Source organism: Nomascus leucogenys, chromosome 11 (assembly GCF_006542625.1).
Source record: "Nomascus leucogenys isolate Asia chromosome 11, Asia_NLE_v1, whole genome shotgun sequence".
In the NCBI taxonomy this organism is placed as follows: domain Eukaryota; kingdom Metazoa; phylum Chordata; class Mammalia; order Primates; family Hylobatidae; genus Nomascus; species Nomascus leucogenys.
The window spans coordinates 22,149,057-22,165,096 of NC_044391.1; the positions used below are offsets into that span (position 1 = coordinate 22,149,057).

At 41.0% G+C, this 16,040-nt stretch overlaps 1 protein-coding gene across 5 annotated transcripts in view; it reads right to left on the reverse strand.

Annotated features, from left to right (window-relative positions):
- Positions 1 to 16,040, reverse strand: part of MTERF1 (mitochondrial transcription termination factor 1) — a 367,985-nt gene that overhangs the window by 119,308 nt on the left and 232,637 nt on the right. For 3 of the 5 annotated variants that reach the window (XR_004032235.1, XR_004032239.1, XR_004032238.1), the window contains one exon: positions 10,344 to 10,576. The exons of 1 other annotated variant lie outside the window; for it this stretch is intronic. The gene's annotated coding sequence lies outside the window, so the exon portion shown is untranslated. Of the gene's footprint in view, positions 1 to 9,616; positions 10,577 to 16,040 lie in introns of those variants that run through there. One more of the 5 variants, XR_004032236.1, reaches the window with a different exon arrangement.

The window sequence follows — 16,040 nt, forward strand, 5'->3', positions numbered from 1 at the left end:
GGAATATGAATCAAATCCTGGAATGGAAAAAGAACATCAGATAAAAATGAAGGAAATCTGAATAACATATGAACTTTAGTTCATAATAATTTGTCAATACTGATTTACTAATTGTAACAAATATACATGGTCTATTAATTGTAACAAATAATCATTATGATGTTACCAATAAGGGAAACTGGATGTGGGATGTATGGGAAGTCCATGTACTATCTTCACTATTTTTCTGTAAATCTAAAACTGTTCTAAAATAAAAGTTTTATTTTTAAAGCATACCCTGTTTAACTCTCCCCAACGGCCATGGTTGTCTGTAAGCGGCTCTAATACGTAGCCAGACAGTCTTCTCCAAGATTCTAATATGTGACTCCCCTCCTCTTCTGATCCCTCTCCCAGTGCAACTTCTGCACATATTTCATGTAAGTACTTTATTTTTCAGTAATAGGAGCTTCTTTTAACTCTCAACAGTCATTTGAAGGTTGCTGCTCCCTCTTCTCTTTAAAACATCCTTTAGTGGCGGCTTCATATCATCATCTCATCCACTGCACAGCACATGACTCTTGTCTTGATGTTTTCTCCATTGGGATGTCTACAACTTCAATTCCTGGGGCATCTTTCTCACAGTATAAGCCCCAAGTTTTCATTAAATAAAGCCCTTTGGGGCCAAAACTCAGCTGCTAGAAGCAGTAGAGAGACGCCAAGAGGCCCCACACTAAATCAGTGTGAGGGAAATCAATACCAGGAAGAGCTGGGTATAAATGTTTTCAGCCCTTAGCATTCAAGTCCCGTAACACTAAAAGCATCCAGATGCATGCCACCTGGGATCCACAGTCCCTAAAGAGAGTATTCTTTCCCTGTTGAATCACTTGGGGTTCAGGTTATTTTTTGTTGCTTTTATGTGGTTGGTTTTTAATCAAAAAGCAGTGTGTGTTTGCAGAAAAAGCCTCTTGGCCTCGATATTCCACTCACAGTCCAGTTGACTTGCTGTATTCAGAGTCGAACAGACCTTGATCTTCATTTATTATTCAATAAGAAGAATACAATTAGCCTGGAGTTGGTTTTTAGACCCAAACACAAAGAAAGGCCCACATATCTGAGGATGAATAATTCTACTTCCCCTATAACTGATGTGATGATGGAGCAAATAGCAGGCAGCAAATCGATATTCCACCATCCTCCTCAACACCAGGATTAGAGGGAGTCTTTGCCTCTGCTCGGAAAGCAGGGGAAGACAGACCTGCCTTGCAAATATTTACTGAAGGGAGTCCTTTTTACTTTGCAAATAATTGATTTACAAAGTGTATGAGTGCTAAGAGAAAGAAAGCTTATGAAATTCCAATGATTTATGTTTAGCACAGAAGCAAAGCTAATGCTGGGAAGAACTGAGTTTCCAGTCCTGGAAAGAAGAAAGCTTAAGCCTCCAGCAAGCCAGGTAGAATCTACGGAAGCCCCCTAAGAAAAGAAAAAAAGTAAAATAAGCTAGGCAGAGAAAGACAAAATCGCTTTGCTCACTCATATGTGGGAGCTTAAAAAGTACATCTCATGGAGGTTGAGAGTAGAATGATCCATTCCAAAGGCTGGGAAGAGAAGGGGGGAGGAATGATGAAGATAAGTTGATTAATGTTTACAAAATAGTTTGACAGAAGGGGTATGTTCTTGTATTTGACAGTATAGCAGGAAAATTATGGTTAACAATAATTTATTGTGTATTTCAAAATAGCTGGAAGAGAAAAATTTGTAATGTTCTCAACACAAAGAAAAGATCAATGTTTGAGGTGATAGGTATCTCAATTACCCTGATTTGATCGTGGCACATTGTATACATGTATCAAAATATTATATATATATTCCAAAATATCTACAACCATGATATATCTATTAAAAATATGAAAAAAGAAAAGAAAAATGATCCCATAAGAGAATTGTTCAGATTCACATTTGTATGTGTGTGTATGTGTATATATGTATATATATATATATACATATATACACAAACACATATATATTCCAGTGACCTTTATGGAAATAAGATGTTTCAATTTATATCAAATAATCATTATTACCAATAAAATTCATAGATACATAAGTGCATCATATGATTAGATCAGTGCACAATAATTTTATGCCCTGAATAACAGCTTCCATTTGTTGTGCCAGCAGTATGATAAGGACTTTCACTCATGAGCTCAGTCAAACCTCACAAGAACCCCACGAAGTAGATATCACCATTATTATCTCCATTTTATGGCTGAAGATACTGTTCCCAGTGGGATCAGAAAAAAGTAAATAATTTCCTTAAGGTCTCACCACTGGTTAGAAAGAGAACTAGGATTTCTTTGTGTTGGGTGTCTTGGAGCCCAAAGCCACCATGCTAAGGGTTCTCTGTCTCTCTAACCCATACCTGAATTTCCTTTAATATGTAAGCCCTCCCACCATCTCCAAGCAACTATTAGGAACACTTCAACTCAAGTGTCCCATGCAGCAGGTGCTGCAACAAATTTTTTTCCCACTGGAAGAAAACTGGCAAGAGTAGGGAATACCTATGTGGCCCACAAACTGATGCTACTGTCACCTCCAAATATTGTTGGGAATTCTGCAGAAATAATTTGTGATTTTATAAAAGCAAAAACAAACAACAAACTCTCAAACTTTGGCATGCTTCAGAATCATCAGGAGGGTTTGTCAAAGCCACAGGTTATTAGACTCCATCCCCTAGAGATTCTGTTTCCATACTTTGAGATAGAGCCCCCAAATCTGCATTTCTAATAAGTTTTCCAGGGATGCTTATGCTGCTAGTCCAGGCCCAGGGTTGGAGGATCGCTGCATTAGACTATCAGATTAGCATAAACATTATTTAGCTTTTCATATAGACTGAGCAAAAGCAAGAGTGAATAAATTCTGAAAACACAAAGATAGCAGGCAATGTCCAGAGTCAGTGCCCGCTTCATGAGCATGACCACTGCAGTTACACAGGGCCCTGCGCTCAGAAGAGCCCTGCCCTGAGGGTTTAATACTCTGATTTCATCTTTGAATTTGTGTTTTGTAAGTGAAATTCAACAGGACAATGGAGCATGGTTTGTGGGCTTGAAGCCTTGGTGTAGCCCTGCCTCCTGCTACCTCTCCACCCTACAAGGATGGTTCTCAGTCCCCACTGTTCCTTGTCTCCTGGTGCCCCCAGAAAACCTGGCTTTACTCTCCGCAAACTTGCCCCACAGCCACTTCCACTGCATTCCACTCACCCCCAAAGGGGCCTGGGCACTGATGCAGGAAGGGTCAGGGTTGGGTGCAAGTCCCAATGGCTTCTCTGGGTGGGGTAAGGTATCTATGATCATCCCTAGTCTGGGCTGACAGTGCCACAGTCCATTCTGCTGGCAACTCAAACTTAGGACTATGCCATTCAGAGACAGATGTTGGTGGGAAAGACCTGTCCTTCTTCTAAATTTTAAAATATTCAAGTGGTTGAGTTATAGACCCCTAAAGGAGAAACAATTTGAGTTGAATAACACCTCTAAAATGAAAAGATTCTCCAGACTTTTGCAAATAAGCTTTGAATGAGGTATTTCAGGGACTTTTTCAGCTATTCAAGTGATCACAAAGAAAAGAGACATTTGAAAGTCTTGAATAAAACTTTTAATGGGAACTTTATACTCTCTCCATCTTCTCTCCCACCATAGCCAATTCATCTACAAGTGTGTCTAATTGGTTATGTGCATCTTCATGGTTTGAAGACTACTCTAGACTCGTGTTTCTTAAACAATTAAAGTGCATATAAACCACTTGGAAATGTAGATTCTGATTCAATGGGCCTGGAGTAGAACCCAGGAATCTGCATTTCTAATGAGCTTCCAGGTGACTGTGATGATACTGGTCTATTCTAGATCCTTGTCCCCCAAATATGGTCTATGGGCCAGTAGCATCAGCAATCCCTAGAAGTTTGTTAGAAATTTAGAATTTCTGGCCCCAACCCAGACCTACAAAAAAGAATCTGCATTTTAATAAGATATCTGGGAGATTCAAAAGCACACTAAAGTGTGAGAAGCATTACCCTAAGCCTTCTGAATCATCTTTCTCCTCCCATTTCTTCTGCTTTCCAAAGCCACAAGATGGAGATCTGTCACTGAGACTACTGGTGACTGTCCCAAATTTATAATCTGGTAGGTTTTAGGAAAGACACATTCAATGTTGTTTTATTCTTTATCCTGACTCTCCCACCATGTCCCAGGATAGTAGAACTTCTGGCAATGACCTAAGACTCATCTGTAGCTTCAATTTTTATAAAATATTAGCAGGACCAACATTCTCATTATATAGAGGAGGCTCAATCTGGACAGGAGGTATCTATAGGGAATCATAGAGTGCACTTACCCATTGGACTGTGAATAGTTGCAAATTATTCATAGGCTGAGAGAATAAGGAAATTCAACATAAGAGGTCTACAGTTTCTGCAATACAGTATTAAGTGGATATATTTATGCTACTTGCTCTGAGAAGTTGTATGGCAGAGTGGTTAGGAAAACACAGAGGCTCCAGAGACAGACTGCCTGGATTCAAATTGTACTCATGCCCCCTATGAGCTGTGTGACCCTGGACCAACTACTGAAACTCCCTGTGCCTCTGTTTCCTCCTTTAAAACAGATGTGATAACAGTACCTACTTCATAAGGTATTATGAGTATCAAAGCCATAAGATCCTTGGAATCATGGCTTGCATAAAGTAGTAAGCTTTGCAAAGATGTCTTAATGAAAACTTGGAAAGACAGCTAAATCTTAAACTTTCATTTGCAGGGCTTCAACATTTCTATAACTTTGCTTAATTGAATCTGTTGCATTATAATTGGGGACACATTTTACATTCCGTAAGAGAGAAGAGATCCTATCTCAAGTATCAGGAACATCCCTGTAGTTATTATAGCAATTAACACATCTAACAAGACACTTGAAAGAGGATCTGCTGGCCCCAAGGACCCTTGAAAGGGAGACCCTTGGCCCAAAGACCCTGAAGGTGTGGCCCTGAGTCTTTCTCTGTATTTCATTGTCACCCACCTGGCAGATGAGGAAAATTCAAAGTACACCTCCAAATTCCCACATAAGCAGAAAGGCTCACCAGTTTAAAAACCAATTTATTTTACTTTAATATTCAGAGATTGTTATTTTCTGAACAAACATCTATCAAAAGCTGCCAAGGCACTGCAGAAAATGAACTTTAAAATTGGGTGTTTAGCAATTAAATCTCACTCCGTAAATTGGATAGGATCCATGTAATAAATTAGAATGTACAAACACTGCTTTTCAACTTAAATAAAAACCTAAGGGGAAACCCCATGTAACAGAGACCGTCAGATTTCAACACCCCTTCTCCACCCAACGTATTGAAGATAGGATCAAATATATTGCAAGATGTCTGCCACACTCACAGGCTGTTCCGATGCCTGCCCAACACGGCTGCCAGTTTTTCCTGTGCTCCATCAATTATTTCTTTGTTTTGCCTGGATGGTGCTTGTAAACTCCTCAAGGTGTGCTCCTGGGCAGTTATGCGCATTTGAGATTTTTCCCTTCTGATCCCTACTTGGCTGTCTGTGGACCAAACCTGATTTGCAGGCAAGGGAAGACTGCTGAAAATTTCATGACATTTAGATTTTTATAAAGCATATGGTGATGGCTCAGTAGGTTTGCTTACCTTAGATTAAAACCTATTAACTTTCCAGCGTTTTCCTCTCCATGAGATTCATTTCTGACTCGCTTGTGGTGACTTGCAGAGCCCTTCATTACAGCTCAGGGGCACAACTGATGCCGCACAAGCCATTAAAAATGAGTTTGCGAGAGTACAAAGAAGAAACCTTTGTAGACGAGGGCCAATTTGTTTCGAAGGCGATGCACTGTAAGAGCATTCACAAAGTGGCAAGCATTATCTCAGATTCAAGCTATGCCGTTTTCTCTCCTATTTTTAAATACCAAATAGAGAACTGGGAGAGTCCTTTCTTTGTGACAGCAGCTTTGGTTCCTGCCCTTATTTTCTGCCATTATAGCTCCAGTTAAGCTGTGAGAACAGCCCTGTGGGTTTTTTTTTTTCCGTTGGATAAAATCGGTGTTTGTCTGGGGTCCTTATGAGAGTCATCTTATTCTCCATGCCTCAGTTTCTTTATATGCAAGGTATCTCCAATACCAAACTCACAGGTTGTTGGGAAGGGCGGGAGATCTAATGGATATAATTTTTATAAGTGAAAATGAGTATTCAATAAAGCACAAATAATTATTTTTGTTGTTATTAAAGCAGGCACATTTTACTATGTGCCATCTCAAGATTCTCTCATTGTTTTTCCTAAGTGATTGCAATTTAATTTGTTTTTAATTAGCCTTCATTATTTACATATTCACCCTAGTTGCAAGCTCCAAGACAAACACCTTTGGATCAGGGCTTCTCAACCTCAGCAATATTGACATCTTGAGCTGGACAATTCTTTCAGGGTGGGGACTGTCCTGTGCATTATAGGACTTTTCATGAAATCCTTGACCTCTACCTATAGGTGTCAGCATCCCTCCCCACTCCCCACAGATGTAACAACCAAAAGTGTCCAGCCTTTGCCAAATGTCCCCTGGGGGACAAAATAACCCAGTAGAGTACCACTGCTTCAGAGTTTATCTAGCTGGTGTTTTCTTTGGTTGCATTTACTGTACATGTAGAACAGCAAGAGCACTTGAACTGGTGAAAGCTATGGAAACCAGTGACACACCCTAAGAACATATTACAATTTGTATGACAGAGATATTAACCAGGCCTGAAAGCTAATAGTGGCCACTAAAATCAAGAATGAGACAGGCCATCAACAGGAATTTTTTGAGTAAGATTAGGGGAGAAAGGAAAGTAGCTCAGAATGAGTCCGTAGAACTGCACGGGTACATCCACCTAATAGTGAAGAATACTTCCAAACTCCAGAGGCCAGAAGAGAAGAGAGAAAAGTACCCAGGATAGAGCTGGCCAAAGGGAAGAGGTGACAGGGAAGGGAGATGGCTTTCATGTCAAGCAGAGGGCAGGTGAAGAGGAAAGAGCACAGGGAAATATACTGCAAACAAAACAGCAAGAAAAATGGAGAAAAGACAAGAGAAGGAAGGACAGAAAAGAAGCAAAATTCACAGTGAACATAGAGGAAAGAAATGAGGGCAAAGCCTAAAGGTGTAAAGATAGGCCTGACTTCTGAGCTTATCTGGGTCAAGTGTCAGCCCACAGAAAGTTCCATACTGGCCTCCCAACCCCATAACTGCCTTCTTTCTACCACTGGTGTGGCCTCGATGAACTGGATCTGCCTTCTCACAGGCTGCTCTGCCCATCGAGTCGTGCAGCCAGGGGCCAACTGGTCAAGAGAGACAGCATCTATTGCTCTGCCCATGTCTCGACCCAGATTCTATCCTTTCCCCAGTCAAATCTAGTAAACTCAATGGCTCCTGGTTCCCAATGATAGCCATGTAGCAAAACCATATTAGGCTCATTTGAAGCACAGAATGGATGTGCTGATGGTGTCCAGTCCTTAGTCTGACCTTCAAACACCTCCAGACTCTGCCTTTGCCTTGTTCTCCAAACTTGTCCATTCTCATTCTGATGTTTTCCAACCGTACTTTTTAGAAACTTAGAGTGCATATTTCTTTTTTTTTTACAAGCATGAAAAGTTTGATTCTCATAAGTTAATCGGAAAGTGATTTTTTTTTATTATACTTTAAGTTCTGGGATACATGTGCAGAATATGCAGAATGTTACATAGGTATACATGTGCCACGGTGGTTTGCTGCACCCATCAACCCGTCTTCTACATTAGATATTTCTTCTAATGCTATCCCTCCACTAGCCCCCTACCCCCCGACAGGCCCCAGTGTGTGATGTTCCCCTCCCTGGGTCCATGTGTTCTCCTTGTTCAATTCCCACTTATGAGTGAAAACATGGAGTGTTTGGTTTTCTGTTCCTGTGATAGTTTGCTGAGAATGATGGTTTCCAGCTTCACCCATGTCCCTGCAAAAGACATGAACTCATCCTTTTTTATGGCTGCATAGTATTCCATGGTGTATATGTGCCACATTTTCTTTATCCAGTCTATCATTGATGGGCATTTGGGTTGGTTCCAAGTCTTTGCTATTGTGAATAGTGCTGCAATAAACATACACGTGCATCTGTCTTTATAGTAGAATGATTTATAATCCTTTGGGTATATACCCAGTAATGGGATTGCTGGGTCAAACGGTATTTCTGGTTCTAGATCCTTGAGGAATCACCACATTATCTTCCACAATGGTTGAACTAATTTACACTCCCACCAACAGTGTAAAATCATTCCTATTTCTCCACATCCTCTCTAGCATCTGTTGTTTCCTGACTTTTTAATGATTGCCATTTTAACTGGCATGACATGGCATCTCATTGTGGTTTTGATTTGCATTTCTCTAATGACCAGTGATGACGAGCTTTTTTTCATATGTTTGTTGGCCGCATAAATGTCTTCTTTTGAGAAGTGTCTTTTCATATCCTTCGCCCACTTTTTGATGGGGAAAACTGGGTAGCCATATGCAGAAAACTGAAACTGGACCCCTTCCTTACACCTTATACAAAAATTAACTCAAGACGAATTAGAGACCAATGTAAAATTGAAAACCATAAAAACCCTAGAAGAAAACCTAGGCAATACCATTCAGGACATAGGCATGGGCAAGGACTTCATGACTAACACACCAAAAGCAATGGCAACAAAAGCCAAAATTGACAAATGGGATCTAATTAAACTAAAGACCTTCTGCATAGTAAAAGAAACTATCATCAGAATGAACAGGCAACCTACAGAATGGGAGAAAACTTTTGCAATGTATCCATCTGACAAAGGGCTAATATCCAGAATCTACAAAAACTTAAACAAATTTACATAGAGCGCACATTTCTAAAAACTTGTTCTCTGCTAATTAATCACCGTTATGATCACTCAATCAAGAATCATCTCTCCTTAATGAAGAATCTCTCCTAACACATTTTATAACTCTTACAGCATTTAAGCACATGCTCTGTTTTATTATGGAATTTCTGTGCATTGCCTTCCCTTCTAGAGTATAAGTTCCTACCATGAGCACCTAGAATATAGTAAGTGTTAACTAAATACCAGATAAAGAACAGAACGGAAGGAGGTAGCTGAGTCTAATGAGTCCAAGTACTAATAGAGAGGAAATGGAAAGAGAAGGATTAAGAAAAAAGAAAGAGGAAGAGGAGTTTAAACGGCACATTTTACTAAGAAAAATATTATTTATCTACATTCTCTGGTGAGCTACATTTCAGAGCGTTTAATATAACTATTTTAGTGCCACTAATCACTGTTTTTTTAAAAACTCCTACAGAAGTGAAATGGAAAATGAAGTTGCTGATAGTGTTAAATAACATTTATCGTTAGAAAACAAAGAAAATGTCTTTAAAATGAAAGCATAAAAACTTGACATATATTCCTAGAAAAATACTGCCAAAAATCACTTTAATAACAGTTTCAGAGACTGTAATAACTCATTTGATAATATCAACTATCCCCACAAATAGTCAAGAACCTAGCAATACAGAAGGATAAAGAGACACTATAAAGTCAATAGACTAAATTTCATGTAGTTTACAAACAGACAGATATAGTTTGGACATTTATCCCCTCCAAATCTCATGTTGAAATGTAATCCCAAGTATTGGAGTTGGGGCCTAGTGGGGGGTGTTTGGGTCATGGGGGTGGATCCCTCATGGCTTGATGCTGTCCTCGTGATAGTGAGTTCCCACAAGAGCTGGTTATTTAAAGGTATGTGGTAGCTCCCACCTCTCTTTCTTGCTCCTGCTTTCACCATGTGACAGGCAAGCTCCTGCTTTACCCTCTGCCATGAGTGAAAGCTACTTGAGGCCTCCCCAAAGCTGAGTAGATGCCGGCACCATGCTTCCTGTACAGCCTGCAGAATCGTGGACAATTAAGCCTCTTTTCTTTATAAATCATGCAGTCTCAGGTATTTCTTTATAGCAATGCAAGAACGGCCTAATACATAGACCAAAGGTTAGAACCTACCTACCCTCTCTTCACACATATTTCGATCAAGAACAGATAGAAAATATTTTCTAACCTATAGGTAATTATGTCAGCATTAGAAAGTGGAAAGAGGAGTTTCTGGAAGAATGCCAGGAGTATCAGGAAATGATTTCTGACACAGGCCTCTTATCATGGCCTTGGCTCCACCTTCAGAGGCTGATCTCCAGAAAAGCTCCTTTCCATGAAAAAGAAGGTCCCTTAAATCCAGAGGAGCTAGGCACAGCTGGACAGATCATCTGAGTTGCTCAACTTAACAAGCTTTATATACCTTTCTGCTGGTCTCAGTGTGTTCTCATGCTCTTCAAAGACTGTTGCATGTAGACCTCAGCTTCGGTTTCCCCTGATGTTTGGTGGTCTTCCTGAGACCCTTAGAGGGAAAGCTTGTGCCTCCATGCTCGTGTTCATGTGGCCACACAATCAAAGATCTGGATAGAGACTTGAGACCACAATTCTCAGCTGGCACAACTTGGTGGCTGACACAGCACAACAGAAGAGGAGAAGCTGGAAAAATTCCAAAAAAGTGTATCTAAAAATCTAAAAGGGTAGAGCAGTCAAGAGATATTAGTGCAGAGACAAACAGTCCTATATAGCTCAACATCTCCCAGAGTCACTCCCACAATAATAAAAGCACTGCATAGCAGGTGGAACTCAAATCTTTAGGTTTGGGTCCCCAGCATTTAGTATGTGGTACAGTACTAAATAAAAGCTTATTTAATTAAGTTGTACATTAATAAATTATCAATAAAAGGTAATCTTATGTTGGAGATACTATGCTTACGAAAGCAAAAAAAAGGAGTCATTATTTTAAATAATTTCTAATCAATGTAATTAAAATGAAAATCATTTGGGCATCTGAATTATAAACTTTGGTTACCTGGACCTCTTATATGGAACCACCTATAAAAAAGACATGTCCCCGTGTGGGAAGAAGTGAGGAGCACCTCTGCCTGGCCACCCCATCTGGGAAGAAGTGAGGAGCGTCTCTGCCCAGCCGCCCCGTCTGGGAAGTGAGGAGCGTCTCTGCCTGGCCGCCCATCATCTGGGAAGTGAGGAGTGCCTCTGCCCGGCCGCCCCGTCTGGGAAGTGAGGAGCGCCTCTGCCCGGCCGCCCCGTCTGGAAAGAAGTGAGGAGCGTCTCTGCCCGGCCACCCCGTCTGGGAAGAAGTGAGGAGCACCTCTGCCCGGCCGCCCATCGTCTGGGAAGTGACGCGCACCTCTGCCCAGCCGCCCCATCTGGGATGTGAGGAGCGCCTCTGCCCGGCCGCCCCGTCTAGGAAGTGAGGAGCGCCTCTGGCTGGCAGCCCCGTCGGAGAAGTGAGGAGCGCCTCTGCCCGGCTGCCCATCGTCTGAGATGTGAGGAGCGCCTCTGCCTGGCCGCCCGTCGTCTGGGAAGTGAGGAGCGCCTCTGCCCAGCCGCCCGTCTGGGAAGTGAGGAGCGCCTCTGCCCGGCCACCCCGTGTGGGAAGAAGTGAGGAGCGTCTCTGCCCGGCCGCCCCGTCTGGGAAGTGAGGAGCGCCTCTGCCCAGCCGCCCCGTCTGGGAAGTGAGGAGTGCCTCTGCCCGGCCGCCCATTGTCTGGGATGTGAGGAGCGCCTCTGCCCGGCCACCCCTTCTGGGAAGTGAGGAACGCCTCTGCCCGGCCGCCCTGTCTGGGATGTGGGAAGCGCCTCTGCCCGGCCGCCCCGTCTGGGAGATCTACCACGGAGGCCAGATGCAATGCGGGGGCTGGACGTGGTGGCTCAAGCCTGTAGTCCCAGCACTCTGGGAGGCCGAGGCGGGTTGATCACTTGAGGCTAGGAGTTCGAGACCAGCCTGGCCAACATGGCGAAACATATGAAAAATACAACAGACAAACCAACCAACCAACCAACCCCGCAACAACAAAACAGGTCTACCCTGGAGTCATACTCTAATTTTTTCTATTTTCCTCCCTTTCTGATCCTTTATCCCACTTTCTTTTTCTTCCTCTTCCTTCTCCTTTGTCTTTGTCAAATAGAGGATTGAGTTATCATTGATCCATAAAAAAAATAAAATAAAATAAATAAAAAAGACATGCCATGACTAGACTTAGATGACAATGGGTTTTATTTGCTATGGACTAGCCTTACTACAAATAAGACTTTAACTAAGACATGCTTTCATTAAATTGGGAAAATATGGCCTAGAATTATTAGACCATACGATTACTGTGTAGGTGGACAACTGGATAGTAAGTCACTTTCTTAGCTTAGTATCAGTGAAGTAGATAGAAAAACTAGGAAATTATGAATTCTGAGAAAATAGATACAGATATTCTTTGGAAAATCGCAAATAGTCCTCAGTTTTCACCATTCCTGGAAACCAAGTAATAAAGAAGGCCAGGTTTCCCACTTGAAAAATGAAATAATCAGAGGTTACTTTCCTGCCCAAGTATTCAGTATCAAGGAAACCATAAATATGAATGACAACGTATCTGAACCATTAACTATACCTCTTAAATTATTTAAAACACTGGGCTGATTCTTCAAGCCTGAGGGGAAAAAAATAAGTTGAAATGTATTGTTTGCCATAAACAAGAAAACTCTGTAGCCCAAAACAACAGTATAGAAGAGCTCAGTGGATCAATAAATATTTGTGTGTAAGGCATTATGCTTGGTACTGAAAGAAATTCAGAAGATGATTCCTACCCTCAAGGAGTAGACAGTCTGGTCAGGGACACAGACACTCACATAATTAACTACTATAATACAATATAGGAAGGGTTTAGTACCAGAAGGGAGGATGACAATAACAGCCAGCATTACTGCGCTTTCTATGTGCTTGGTACTGTTCGAATTGCCTTACCCAAGTGAATTTATTTAATAAATAAGCTTGCGAGGTGGATACTAATACTAGCCCCTTTTTACAGATGACAAAATGGAAAGAGAGGGTGGTTAGGTCACGCAACTGGTACATGACAGTGAGCCACTGAGCAAATTACTTTTGACTGCTGCAGGATGCGAGAGGGCCTCCTGGGAAAGTTGGCATTTGTGCTGGATCTAGAAGAATAGGTAGCTCTTGAATTTGTAGAAGGTTGAGGGACAGCATTCCAAGTAGAGGAAAAAAACACAAAGTCTGGGAGATGGGGAATTGTGAAGCACATGGCAAGTGTATTACCCAAAATCCTTAAACTGATTTTAATTCAGAGAATGGAGTGTATTTTAAAGAAAGCCCTTCACAAGAGAAAGCAGGAAAGATCTACAATTGACACCCTACCATCACAATTAAAAGAACTAGAAAAGCAAAAGCAAACACAATCAAAAGCTAGCAGAAGGCTAGAAATAACTAAGATCAGAGCAGAACTGAAGGAAATAGAGACACAAAAAACCCTTCAAAAAATCAATGAATCCAGGAGCTGGTTTTTTGAAAAGATCAACAAAATTGATAGACCACTAGCAAGACTAATAAAGAAGAAAAGAGAGAAGAATCAAATAGAAGCAATAAAAAATGATAAAGGGGATATCACCGCTGATCCCACAGAAATACAAACTACCATCAGAGAATACTATAAACACCTCTATGCAAATAAACTAGAAAATCTGGAAGAAATGGATAAATTCCTCGACACATACACTCTCCCAAGAATAAACCAGGAAGAACAGAATCTCTGAACAGACCAATAACAGGCTCTGAAATTGAGGCAACAATTAATAGCCTACCAACCAAAAAAAGTCCAGGACCAGAAGGATTCACAGCCAAATTCTACCAGAGGCACAAGGAGGGGCTGGTACCATTCCTTCTGAAACTATTCCAATCAATAGAAAAAGAGGGAATCCTCCCTAACTCATTTTATGAGGCCAGCATCATCCTGATACCAAAGCCTGGCAGAGACACAACAAAAAAAGAGAATTTTAGACCAATATCCCTGATGAACATCGATGCAAAAATCCTCAATAAAATACTGGCAAACCGAATCCAGCAGCACATCAAAAAGCTTATCCACCATGATCAAGTGGGCTTCATCCCTGGGATGCAAGGCTGGTTCAACATATGCAAATCAATAAATGTAATCCAGCATATAAACAGAACCAAAGACAAAAACCACATGATTATCTCAATAGATGGAGGAAAGGCCTTTGACAAAATTTAACAGCACTTCATGTTAAAAACTCTCGATAAATTAGGTATTGATGAGACATATCTCAAAATCATAAGAGACATTTATGACAAACCCACAGCCAATATCATACTGAATGGGCAAAAACTGGAAGCATTCCCTTTGAAAACTGGGACAAGACAGGGATGCCCTCTCTCACCACTCCTATTCAACATAGTGTTGGAAGTTCTGGCCAGGGCAATCAGGCAGGAGAAGGAGATAAAGGGTATTCAGTTAGGAAAAAAGGAAGTCCAATTGTCCCTGTTTGCAGATGACATGGTTGTATATCTAGAAAACCCCACTGTCTCAGCCCAAAATCTCCTTAAGCTGATTAGCAACTTCGGCAAAGTCTCAGGATACAAAATCAATGTGCAAAAATCACAAGCATTCGTATACACCAATAACAGACAAACAGAGAGCCAAATCATGAGTGAACTCCCATCACAATTGCTTCAAAGAAAATAAAATACCTAGGAATCTAACTTACAAGGGATGTGAAGGACCTCTTCAAGGAGAACTACAAACCACTGCTCAATGAAATAAAAGAGGATACAAACAAATGGAAGAACATTCCATGCTCATGGGTAGGAAGAATCAATATCATGAAAATGGCCATACTGCCCAAGGTCATTTATAGATTCAATGCCATTCCCATCAAGCTACCAATGACTTTCTTCACAGAATTGGAAAAAACTACTTTCAAGTTCATGTGGAACCAAAAAAGAGCCTGCATCGCCAAGTCAATCCTAAGCCAAAAGAACAAAGCTGGAGGCATCACGCTACCTGACTTCAAACTATACTATAAGGCTACAGTAACCAAAACAGCATGGTACTGGTACCAAAACAGAGATATAGATCAATGGAACAGAACAGAGCCCTCAGAAATAATGCTGCATATCTACAACTATCTGATCTTTGACAAACCTGACAAAAACAAGAAATGGGGAAAGGATTCCCTATTTAATAAATGGTGCTGGGAAAACTGGCTAGCCATATGTGGAAGGCTGAAACTGGACCCCTTTCTTATATCTTACACAAAAATTAATTCAAGATGGATTAAAGATTTAAATGTTAGACCTAAAACCACAAAAACCCTAGAAAAAAACCTAGGCAGTATCATTCAGGACACAGACATGGGCAAGGACTTCATGTCTAAAACACCAAAAGCAATGGCAACAAAAGCCAAAATTGACAAATGGGATCTAATTAAACTAAAGAGCTTCTGCACAGCAAAAGAAACTACCATCAGAGTGAACAGGCAACCTACAGAATGGGAGAAAATTTTTGCAACCTACCCATCTGACAAAGGGCTAATATCCAGAATCTACAATGAACTCAAACAAATTTACAAGAAAAAAACAAACAACCCCATCAAAAAGTGGGTGAAGGACATGAACAGACACTTCTCAAAAGAAGACATTTATGCAGCCAAAAGACACATGAAAAAATGCTCGTCATCACTGGCCATCAGAGAAATGCAAATCAAAACCACAATGAGATACCATCTCATGCCAGTTAGAATGGCCATCATTAAAAAGTTGGGAAACAACAGGTGCTAGAGAGGATATGGAGAAATAGGAACACTTTTACACTGTTGGTGGGACCGTAAACTAGTTCAACCATTGTGGAAGTCAGTGTGGCGATTCCTCAGGAATCTAGAACTAGAAATACCATTTGACCTAGCAATCCCATTACTGGGTATATACCCAAAGGATTATAAATCAGGCTGCTATAAAGACACATGCACACGTATGTTTATTGCAGCACTATTCACAATAGCAAAGACTTGGAACCAATCCAAATGTCCAACAATGATAGACTCGATTAAGAAAATGTGGCACATATACACCATG